This window comes from Cebus imitator, unplaced genomic scaffold (genome assembly GCF_001604975.1).
Source record: "Cebus imitator isolate Cc_AM_T3 unplaced genomic scaffold, Cebus_imitator-1.0 Scaffold35, whole genome shotgun sequence".
Lineage (NCBI taxonomy): Eukaryota > Metazoa > Chordata > Mammalia > Primates > Cebidae > Cebus > Cebus imitator.
The window spans coordinates 9476705-9487916 of record NW_016107350.1 but is presented as its reverse complement, the minus strand read 5'-3'; the positions used below and the strand labels follow the sequence as shown (position 1 = coordinate 9487916).

Here is an 11212-nt window from a genome sequence, read left to right as displayed (position 1 = left end):
CCTAAGTGGGTACTGAAGGGCTTGATGACACTACCCAAAAATGTGGATGAGTTAGCTTTCTGTGGGGAGAACCTTGATTAACAGGAACTAGGAAATGGAGGCAGGGAGCAAGATTCTCCCTCCCATGTAAACTCTGAGAAGCAGTTCTTCCTTGCAGCCCTTCCGAAGAATTCTCATGCGCTAGGCGGCAAATGTGGCTGAATGACATACCGTATATGTGTGCTTGTTTTTGGAAGCTTTGTGTGAAGTGGTAGCCAACACAACAGCACGTTGTGTCACTTTGCTTCAGCTCTTTTCCTTGCCTCAATTCTCTTTTTTCTCTCATTCATTGTTCTGGGTTTTCACCTCTCAAAGTATAATGCTCTTTTTTCTAGAGGACCCATTAAGGCTATGACCATTAAAAAAATGAAGAAGATAATCTTTTAAAAAATTTTAAAATATATTTAAAGGATAAAAGTGCAGATTTTGCATAGTGGTAAAGTCTGGGTTTCTTTTTTCTTTTAAATCTCTTTTTTTTTCACTTTTTTAAAATTGCATTTTAGGTTTCAGGGTACATGTGAAGAACATGCAAGATTGTTGCATAGGTACACACATGGCAGTGTGATTTGCTGCCTTCCTCCCCTTCACCTATATCTGGCATTTCTCCCCATGCTATCCCTCCCCAGCTCCCCACCCCCCACTGTCCCTCCCCTATTTCCCCCCAACAGACCCCAGTGTGTACTGCTCCCCTCCCTGTGTCCCTGTGTTCTCATTGTTCAACACCCACCTATGAGTGAGAACATGCGGTGTTTGATTTTCTGTTCTTGTGTCAGTTTGCTGAGAATGATGGTTTCCAGGTTCATCCATGTCTCTACAAAGGACACGAACTCATTGTTTTTGATGGCTGCATAGTATTCCATGGTGTATATGTGCCACATTTTCCCTGTCCAGTCTATCAAGTCTGGGTTTTTAATGTACCCATTACCTGAATAGTGAACATTGTGCTCAATAAGTGCTTTCCTTTTCAGTCCTATTTTTTTAAACTCTATCTTCAATGAATTTTTTTTCAGCTTTTACGAGTTTTTTTCTCTCATCAGCACTCTTGTAAAAAAAGCCAGAATTCACTTGTTTTTTCATGTTCTAATGACACGTTATACTTGAAAATGTATACATCCTCCACCCTTTTCTTCATATCAGTATGCCATGCTCTGTGGTCCAAAACAAGCCCTCTGATTAAGCTTTTATCTGTTTCAGATTTATGTTTCATCTCCATGATCTCAACCATGAAGAGATCAGTAAGTTCATCTTGTTTTTTAATGGCCAAAATGGAATTCACTACAGCCTCTGTTAAGACCTTTGCAAGTTCAGCATGAACTTAAGTACAAAGAGATGTTCTGGCTACATCTATACAGGTGTTTCCCTGTCCATCTTTTTGTTTACTTTGACTTCTTCCAAAAACTCTAGGGTTTCTTTTGCAGCTTCAAATCGTTCAGTGATTATTCTGGGATAAAGGTCTTCAGAAATGTGTAGATTTGCCTGTTTCAGTAGCTCTCCAATGATTAGGACATTCAAATTTGTACTGTCTCTGGTTATATCATTCTGGGCTGTTGCTAGCTGTGCTGTTAAGGAAGCTGCTGCATGTTTAATGTGCATTTCGTGAAGCAGCACAATGCAGTCTTTAGTAAGCTTGATGACTCCAGCACCAGAAACAAGCATCTTCATGGTGCCCTTTGTCAGGGTAGCTGAGAGAAAGGAGAATAGACCCAAAGTCAGGCAAGAAAGTTTATTAACCTGCGGGCTTGCTTAGAGGAGGCAGCAGCCCTAAACTTACAAAACGAGCAGTTTATATGGGGTGAGGGGGTCATACGGGGGTTTTAGGTAACAGGCACAGAGGTAGTTTGTTAACTTGCAACAGACCTGCAATACATTATCCTGTGACTTTTGTGGTGGCAGTCTTTAAAAAAAAGACCAAAACCAGGATTTTTTACAGATATGTATCAAACAGGAATTTATGAATGTGGATAACCAACATATGTTTTCCCTGTCTTCCCTTGAGCTACCTGTGCTGCCCCATAGTGTAATTAGGTTTTGGTTAATTGTAGCACTGGCAGCCTTGGTGTGGCCCCTAGGTAGGGGTTCAGGAATGCAGCTGCAGAGCAATCAGAGGGGGGTGGGGTCAGCCTGCTCGGAGGGGGTTTTCTGAGGCAGCACAGCTCCGTCCCTAACACCCTTGGGCCCCAGGTTGGTCCTCAGGATGTCCTGTAGACCCTGTTGTCACGCTGATGTTGACCGCCAGCTGCCTGCATTCAGGCCACCTCAGCCTTGAGGTTCAGGGTCTTCATCACCATCATAGCTGCTCCAGTGGAGGAAAAGGAAGTGAAGCGGCACGGAGAGCCCAGAGCCAGTGCAGCCTTTTGCCCATTGTTTTTAATAGGGTTATTTTTTTTTTCTTGTTGAGCTGTTTGAGTTCCTTGTAGATTCTAGATATTAGCCCTTTGTCAGGTGCAGTTTGTAAACATTTTTGCCTATTCCATAGATTGTCTGTTTTCTCTGTTGCATTTTTTCTCTGTTGCTGTGGAACTTTTTATTTTAATTAAGTCCCATGTATTTTTGTTGCATTTGCTTTTGAGGTCTTGGCCATAAATTCTTTGCCTATGCAATGCTCAGAGGAGTTTTTCCTATGCTTTCTTATAGGATTTTTAGTTTCTGCTCTTGTGTTTAGGTCTTTAATCCAACTTGAGTTATTAATTTTTGCATATGGTGAGAGGTCTGGCTCTAGCTTCATTCTTCTGTATGTGGCTATCCAGTTTCCTCAGCACCAGTTATTGAATAGAGTGTCCTTTCCCCAGCGCATATTTTTGTTGACTTGTCAAAGATCAGTTGGTTGTAAGTATGTGGCTTTTTTTCTGGGCTATTTATTCTGCTCCACTGATCTATATGTTTATTTTTTTATACTATATCATGCTGTTTTGATTACTATCGCCTTATTATATAATTTGAAGTCAGGTAATGTGATGCCTCCAGCTTGCTGTTGCTTGTTTGTTTGTTTTTTGAGATGGAGACTCGCTCTTTGCCCAGGCTGGAGTGCAGTGGCGCGATCTCAACTCATTGCAACCTCTACCTCCTGGGTTCAAGTGATTCTCGTACCTCAGCCTTCTGAGTAGCTGGGATTACAGGCACCCACTATCATACCTGGCTAATTTTTTTGGGTATTTTTAGTAGAGACAGGATTTCACCATGTTGGTGAGGCTGATCTCAAACTCCTGACCTCAGGTGATCCACCCACCTTGGCCTCCCGAAGTGCTGGGTTTACAGGCATGAGCCATCACACGCGGCCACACCCGGCTAATTTTTGTATTTTTAGTAGAGATGGAATTTCACCATGTTGGCTGGCCAGGCTGGTCTTGAAGTCCTGGGGTCAAGTGATCCACCCACCTTGGCCTCCCAAAGTGCTGGGATTACAGCTGTGAGCCACCATGCCTGGACCAACTTTGTTCTTTTTGCTTAGGATTGCCTTGGCTATTCAGGTTCTTTTTTGATTCCGTATGAATTTTAGGATCGTTTTTTCTAATTCTGTGAAAAATGTATGTTGGCAATTTGATAGGGATTGCATTGAATCTATAGATTGCATTGGGTAGCACAGTCAGTCATTTTAATGATATTGATTCTTCTAATCCACGAGCGTGGGATATTTTTCCATTTGTTTGCGTCATCTACAATTTCATTTATCAGTATTTTGAGTTCTCCTTATAGGAATTATTTCATCTTACTTATGTATCCTAGGTATTTTTTTTTGTTGTAGCTATTGTAAATAGAATTGCCTCCTTAATTTGGTCCTCAGCTAAATCAGTATTGATGTAGACAAACACTACTGATTTCTGTACATTAATTCAATAAAGTAATAAAGCTTTACTGAATTCATTTATCAAATCTAAGAGTTTTTTGGTGAAGTCTTTAGGGTTTTCTAGATACAAAATCATAGCATCAGGCCAGGTGTGGTGGCTTACGCCTGTAATCCCAGCACTTTGTGAGGCCGAGACTGGTGGATCACCTGAAGTCAGGAGTTTAAGACCAGCCTGGGCAACCGGGTGAAATCCTGTCTCTCCTAAAAATACAAAAATTAGCCAGGCATTGTGGCTGGTGCCTGTAATCTCAGCTTCTTGAGAGGCTGAGGCAGGAGAATTGCTTGAGCCTGGGAGGTGGAGGTTGCAGTGAGTGAAGATTGGGTCCCTGCACTCCAGCCAGAGTGACAGGTGAAAAAGCCCAAAACCAAATGGTGAATCCATTTGGTTTGGGGCTTTTTTTGGGTGGTGAGGGAGTTTTTTTTTTTTTTTATATATATTACTGATTCAATCTTGTTACTCATTATTGGTATGTTTGGGAGTTTTTTTCCTTTTTTTATTTAAAAAATTTGTGTGGGTACAAACAAATTTGTGTCTATATTTATGGGGTACATGAGATATTTTGATGCAGGAATGCAATGTGAAATAAGTACATCATGGGGAATAGGGTATTCATCCCCTCAAGCATTTATCCTTTGAGTTACAAACAATTCAATTACACTCTTTAAGTTATTTTAATGTTCAGGGATTTTATTTCTTCCTGGTTCAGTCTTGGGAGGTTGCTTGTTTCTGGGAATTAATCCAGTGGAGAAGAATTTTTTTTTTTTTTTTGAGACGGAGTTTCGCTCTTGTTGCTCAAGGTAGAGTGCAATGGCGCGATCTCAGCTCACTGCAACCTCTGCCTCCTGTGTTCAAGTGATTCTCTTGCCTCAGCCTCCCAAGTAGCTGGGATTGCAGGTGCGTGCCACCATTCCTGGCTAATTTTTTATATTTTTAGTAGAAATGGGGTTTCATCATGTTAGCCAGGCTGGTCTCAAACTCCTGACCTCAAGGGTTCCACCCACCTCGGCCTCCCAAAGTGCTGGGATTACAGGTATAAGCCACCATCACCCGGTCAAGAAAATCTTAAATATGGTCTGGTGATGTTTCAGTAGATCTGTGAGATCAAAACCAATTTCTTAATAATACTAAAATGTTATTTGTCTCACTCTCAATCTCTCATGAATATATTGTGGAGTTTTCCAGAGTATAATATTGCAGCTGTTTGAATATAGAAGCAGACCTGAAAAATCTAGCTTCATTCTATTTGTCAGGTCTCCATGTGCAAGCCTGGACCCAGATAGTATGAAGTCCTGCCTGCCTCCACTAATGGTCCCCAACCCACTGCCTGCATTCTCCATTGTCCCTAATCACCCAGCGTAGCTTCCCAGGACAAGCATCTCACTCCGCCCTGCCATCTTAACTGTTCTTATGATAATGTGAATGCTCTTTGCCCCATCCTGCCATCTTAACTGCTCTTCCACCTCACCCGACCCTCCATTGTAACTGAATTTGTGGTCATGTATACTCCTTTCCCTTACCTCCCAACACTGTAACTGATCTTACTCTGCAAACCGTGCCCCCCCCAAAAAAAACTACCCCAACCTATAAAGCCAATTCCCACCCTTATCCCCTTTGCCTGTCCTTTCTCGGATTTGGCACACTTGCGCCCAAGCGAGAAATAAAATGGCCTTGTTGCCCATGGTTTGGAAGATCTCTTTATTAAATGCGTTTAATATTTGGTACTGTTGGACGTGAATAACACTATTAAGGCAGACATTAAAGAGACTTGCAAAAGTTGAAACAATGTTACTCTTCTCACCACTTTTTAGTTTTGGAAAATATAGGTTTTCAACGTAAAAGAGTTGCTTATACTAATGTGACATGAGTTTATTTTTTTTTAATTAGCATGTATTTAAAAAATTCCCCAATTTTAACAACTAATCCAATAAATATCAATATATAGAACCAACATAAACACAGAAACAAAAGCTCATTAAGGTCCTGTTTTAAAATGCAGGTTTTATTATCATTCAGGTATAATAAGGCCAATAGGGCAGGAGATGACTGCCATTGAAAGGTTTGTTACTAAAAGTTCCCAAAAGAAAGGGGCACACAGCAAAGCATGCAGGGTCACAGGAGGAAGCACTACGGTCAGCTGGGAGGCAGGCGTGGGAGGAAGGCATGAGCAAGAGCCTTGACTGTGATGTGTGTATGCAGGAATGGGCGAGAAAGGGTAAGCAGGCTTAAAATCAGTTAATTTGAATAATTTCAGCCGGCTCCAGGTTGTCTCAGAGGGTCTGGTACCTGCCCCTCAGGTGATTGGGACAGGGAAATAGTGTTTTGAAGTTTAGCAGCCCTGTGAGAGTCCGAGAAAGGGAGCAGCTAGGGGTATGGGCTTTCATTTGGATGGTTTGCATATACAAAGTGCGGTCACAGGATAGTTGTTTTCCATCTCTGGGAATAATTAGCTACCTCTGGGAGGGGTAGCCTCTGCCTGGTCAGCAAGGCCCCAGACACCAAAGCATACAAAGAATACAGAAATTAAGATAACATAGTTATTACAAGTCCTTAATAATTTTTAAGAGTATAGAGAATGTAGGGATGTTCTGAGACTAAAATGCCTGTGAGCTTCTGGGCTAGTTATGCATGGTAACAGAGAGGCCCCAAATCCCAGTGGCTTAACATGGCAAAGAGGTTTTTTTTTTTTTTTTGTTATGCAAAGTCTTCACAATTCTGAAAGGCAGTATAAAAAAAATATTTTAACAGTTAAAAAAAAAAAAGGCCATAATGTCAGAACAAAGGAAAATCACTGTAATTACTTTAGCTTTATGAAAAATTTCGTTATTTTTCTCTTTTTTCTTCATAAATTAGTTAAATTTCAGCACTACTTAGCAAGAGTTCAGGGACTGGTGCTTGGCAGTTTCTGACATCTAGGAAAATTATGGATAGAAACATGTGAAAGGAAGAAAAGACTGTTTATGCTGAGAGAGCTTAGCAGAGAGAGGGAGGCAGATGATACTGGAAAAAGAGGCACTCAACAGAAACGCTGGAGGATGTGAAAAGGAAAGATGGGGGATGGTCTGTTACAGCAAAGAAACTGGCTGGAAAGGAGGATGAGACAGTGCCCTTGAAGATAATTTAGTTGGAGGAAAGAGAGAAGCTAAGAGTTTACCCTCAATGGCACTGATTTTCTCTGACTCACAGGCAAATTCATTGCATAATGTCAAGAGGGCATTGAATGATGAGGGCTTAAGCTTAAGACCCATTGCAGGAATTGCAGAAGGGAGCAAGCCAAGAACATAAGATGATGGAGCAGAACCAAAGGCCCGGCTGAGTTTTAACTTTAAATAGTAATAGCATGAAGCACACAGTAGCCTAACTTTTCTAACTGTGCTCCTTCATCCTGGCTTTTAATAGAGGGTTTGGAGGTGGGAATAGAGAATTGATGCTTATTGAGAGGCAGTGCGGTATGGCGCTTAAGAACATGGCTGTTGAAGCCAGCTGCCTGAATTAGAGTTTTCCCTGCCGTTTACTATCCTATTCAGTAAAATGGGGCTAATAATAGTGTTGTGGTGTTTTAATGAGGACAGTAGTTGTTTTTGAGGATGACATAAATATATGCTGTGGACTGCCCTTCCACATCCACACTGCTGAGGGGTCAAGGGATCTACTTTGATTTCTTGGGCTTCGGTGCACAATGGACTCTTGAAAAGGGACAAGTGTGGTTCCTCTCCTCTCCCTGCCCATTTCCTTTGATGGTGTGCCCCGCTCAGTCTCCTCATCCTTGGTCCTCATTATCCTCTCTGATTGTGGTGGACCTTCCCCTATCTCTTTCCAAACTATTTTTTGGCATGATCTATAAGCCTTACAAATCAGACCTTTAGTTTTGAGTCTCAGTTACCTATATTAGAAGTAAACTATACTAACTCTATTTGTATTTTTACTCTAATAATCCTAGCCTACCCATTCACCTGCTTGCTCTCCAGAGAGATTCCTCTGGATCACTGAGAAAAGGTCACATATAGATGATATAAAACATAAAAGCATAAACATGTACTTCAAAAAATCTCTTTTTACATGTTACCTCTCTTAATTCTCGCATAGGCAGACGTTCTCCTCCTCCTACATATCCAAGACTGATGCTCAGAGGGTTAATAATCTGCTCAGAGTTGCACAGCCAGTTGCTGGCAGAGTAGCAATTCAATTCTATGCTGTGCACTTACAGCTCAATAATCCACATTCCCTCAAACAAATGGCTGAACTGGTCCAGGGCTGAGGGGTAGAGGGATGATGGCACTTAGGAAAAAGGTGTGAGAGAGTTGTAAGTGTTCATGAGAGTAGCTGCTTACTGTAACCAGCATAGGCAAGAGGGTACGGGGTGTGTGCAGAGGGGCTGACAGGGAGAAAGCGAAGGAGCAAAGGAGCTGCAAGTCACAATGCAGCTGATAAGCAATTGGGAGAGATGAAAGGAGAGGTGAGCTGACAGAGAGTGGGATCCAAGGTTGACTATTTTAAGGTTATTGGTCCTCTTCTGGATGATATCAAGGTCTAGAGTGTAGCCACTGGACTGAGTTGATGAGAAGTTAAAGCTAGTGGTGTGGACAACACTAAGGATTGTTTCAGTTGTTTGTCTGAATGAATGTTGAAATTAATAGATCTTTTGCTGAAGTCATTTACAAATGTTTGAGAGTGATCTTGAAAAGCAGGCAGGGACCAAGGCAGCAGAGAGGCCCACAGCTGGTCCAAGGCAGGGGCCTCCCACAAAGAGGAGGGGTTTTGGAGGCAGGAAAGGTCAGTGTTTTTAATTGTAGTACTTCTCATATGCAACTTCATTTGGTCCTCCCAGTAATCCAGTGAGATGCACACAGGGCAGGAAACAGACTTTCTCCACGAAAACCAGCTGTTAAGTAGCAGCATTTGGACTCAGTTCGTCTCCTGGCTATAGTTTGCTGTGAGAGCCTTGTTCCTCTACATACTATTCACAGTAGGAAATCAATACCTCAGGAAAAAAACCTTCTCATAGATTCTTTCGACACAGAAAAGGAAAATTTCTCTACATTTTCTTCATTCCAGACTGCTAAAAATCTTTAGGCTGTAATGGTGAGGAAGAGCTATTGGGCTGGCCAGACTGGCTCAGGAAAAGGTCTTATGGTGCCACCTAGTGTCCATGATTGGGTTTATCCACAAAGCTTTGACTATAAATGACAAAGAATGTAAGGAAATCTCAAGTAGCTGATTAATTTTGCAAGACAATAGCTATTAAAACACTAATAGTTTTCTCTCTCTACCAGGAAGATTTCTTATTCTGGCCTCTTGACTACCCCAAGGATCAGACCAATTCAGTAAGTTACTTTGATGGATAAAACAGAAATTATGACCTAGTGAAGTCCAAGGTTACTTAAAATTAACATGTTTCATAAGGTCATTCTGTATAGTGGAAAGAACATTAGGCTTGGTGCTCTGACCACTTCAGGTCTTAACATAGTAGGGTGGTGTAGGAAAGGTGCTTCAGAAACTATAAAGTGCTAAGAAAGTGTTAGATATAGCAATAATTTCACAAGCACTGTCCTGGACCTTTGACACACCTCCCTTCTAATCCTCATATTTATAAGACAGCAGGTACTATACAGATTTTACATAAAAGAAACTGAGGCTCAGAAACGTTAAATAACTTGCCCAATGTTACATAGTTATTTTTTCTCTGCTATACTATATGGCCATTATAATACTGACATAAGGAATTAATGTTAAATCATGTAACAAAAATTCATTAAGGAGCACTGTATACTATACACTGGGTTAAGAATAAGGTGTATAGGCTGGGCGTGGTGGCTCACGCCTATAATCTAAGCACTTTGGAGGCCAAGGCGGGCGGATCACCTGAGGTTTGGGTAATCAAAATCAGCACGCTACTGGTATGAAGACAGGCACATAGACCAGTGGAACAGAATATAGAACCCAGATATAAATTTACAGTCCAGTAATTTTTGATACAGATGCTAAGAACATACAATTGGGAAAGGAGAGTCTCTTCAATAAATGTTAATGGGAAAATGGAATAACCATACACAGAAGAATAAAACTAGATCTCTATCTCTCACCATATACAAAAATAAAATCAAAATAGAGAAAACACTTACATCTAAGACTTGAAGCTATGAAACTACTCGAAGAAAACAATGGGAAATGCTCCAGAATTGATTTGGACAAAGATTTTTTCTTTGGTAAGACCTCAAAAGCATAGGCAACCAAAGCAAAAACAGAATGGGATTACATCAAACTAAAAAGCTTCTGCACAGCAAAGGAAACAGTCAACAAAGTGAAGGGGCAACCCACAGAATTAAGAGAAAATATTTGCAAACTATCCATCTGACAAGCGTTTAATAACCAGAATATATAAGAAACTCAAACAACTCAATAGCAAAAATTCAAATAATCCAATTAAAAAATGGGCAAAAGACTGAATAGACATTACTCAAAAAATGATATACGAATAGCCAATGATGGAGGGTGGGGAGTTGGGGAGAGATAGCATGGGGAGAAATGCCAGATATAGGTGATGGGGAGGAAGGCAACAAATCACACTGCCATGTGTGTACCTATGCAACAATCTTGCATGTTCTTCACGTGTACCCCAAAACCTAAAATGCAATAAAAAACAAACAAAAAAACAAACAAATGGCCAACAGGTACATGAAAAAAAGCTCAGCAACACTAATTATCAGGGAAATGAAAATCAAAGTCATACCGAGGTATTGTCTCACCTTGGCTTTTATTTAAAAAAAAAAGGAATGGAAATAACTAATGCTGGCAAGGATGTGGATAAAGGGGAACCCCCACACACTGCTGGTGGGAATGTAAGTTAATATAGCCACTAAGGAAAACTGTACGGAGGTGCCTCAAAAAACTAAAAATAGAACTACCATATAATCCAGCAATTTCCCTACTGGGTATACACCCAAAAGAAAGGAAATCAATACACTGAAGAGCTATCTGCACTCCTATGTTTGTTGCAGCACTATTTACATGGCAAAATAAGGATCAACCTAAGTGCCCATCAAGGGTTGAATGGACAAAGAAAATGTGATATGATTGGGTGCAGTGGTTCATGCCTTTAATCCCAGCATTTTGGGAGTCTAAGGCAGGAGGATCGCTTGAGCTCAGGAGTTCAAGACCAACCTGGGCAACATAAGGAGACGCTGCCTCTACAAAGTGTGAAAAAATTAGCTGGGTGCGGTGGTGCATGCCTGTGTTCCCAGCTACTCTGGAGGCTGAGGCAGGAGAATCATTTGAGACCAGGAGTTCAAGGCCAGCCTAGGCAGCATAAGTGAGGCCATGTCTCTCTACAA

The 11212-nt window shown here is 41.2% G+C and overlaps 1 pseudogene; it reads right to left on the bottom strand.

Annotated features, from left to right (window-relative positions):
* Positions 1-1000: 1000 nt before the first annotated feature.
* LOC108301515 lies at positions 1001-2330 on the bottom strand (annotated as a pseudogene).
* Positions 2331-11212: the final 8882 nt, after the last annotated feature.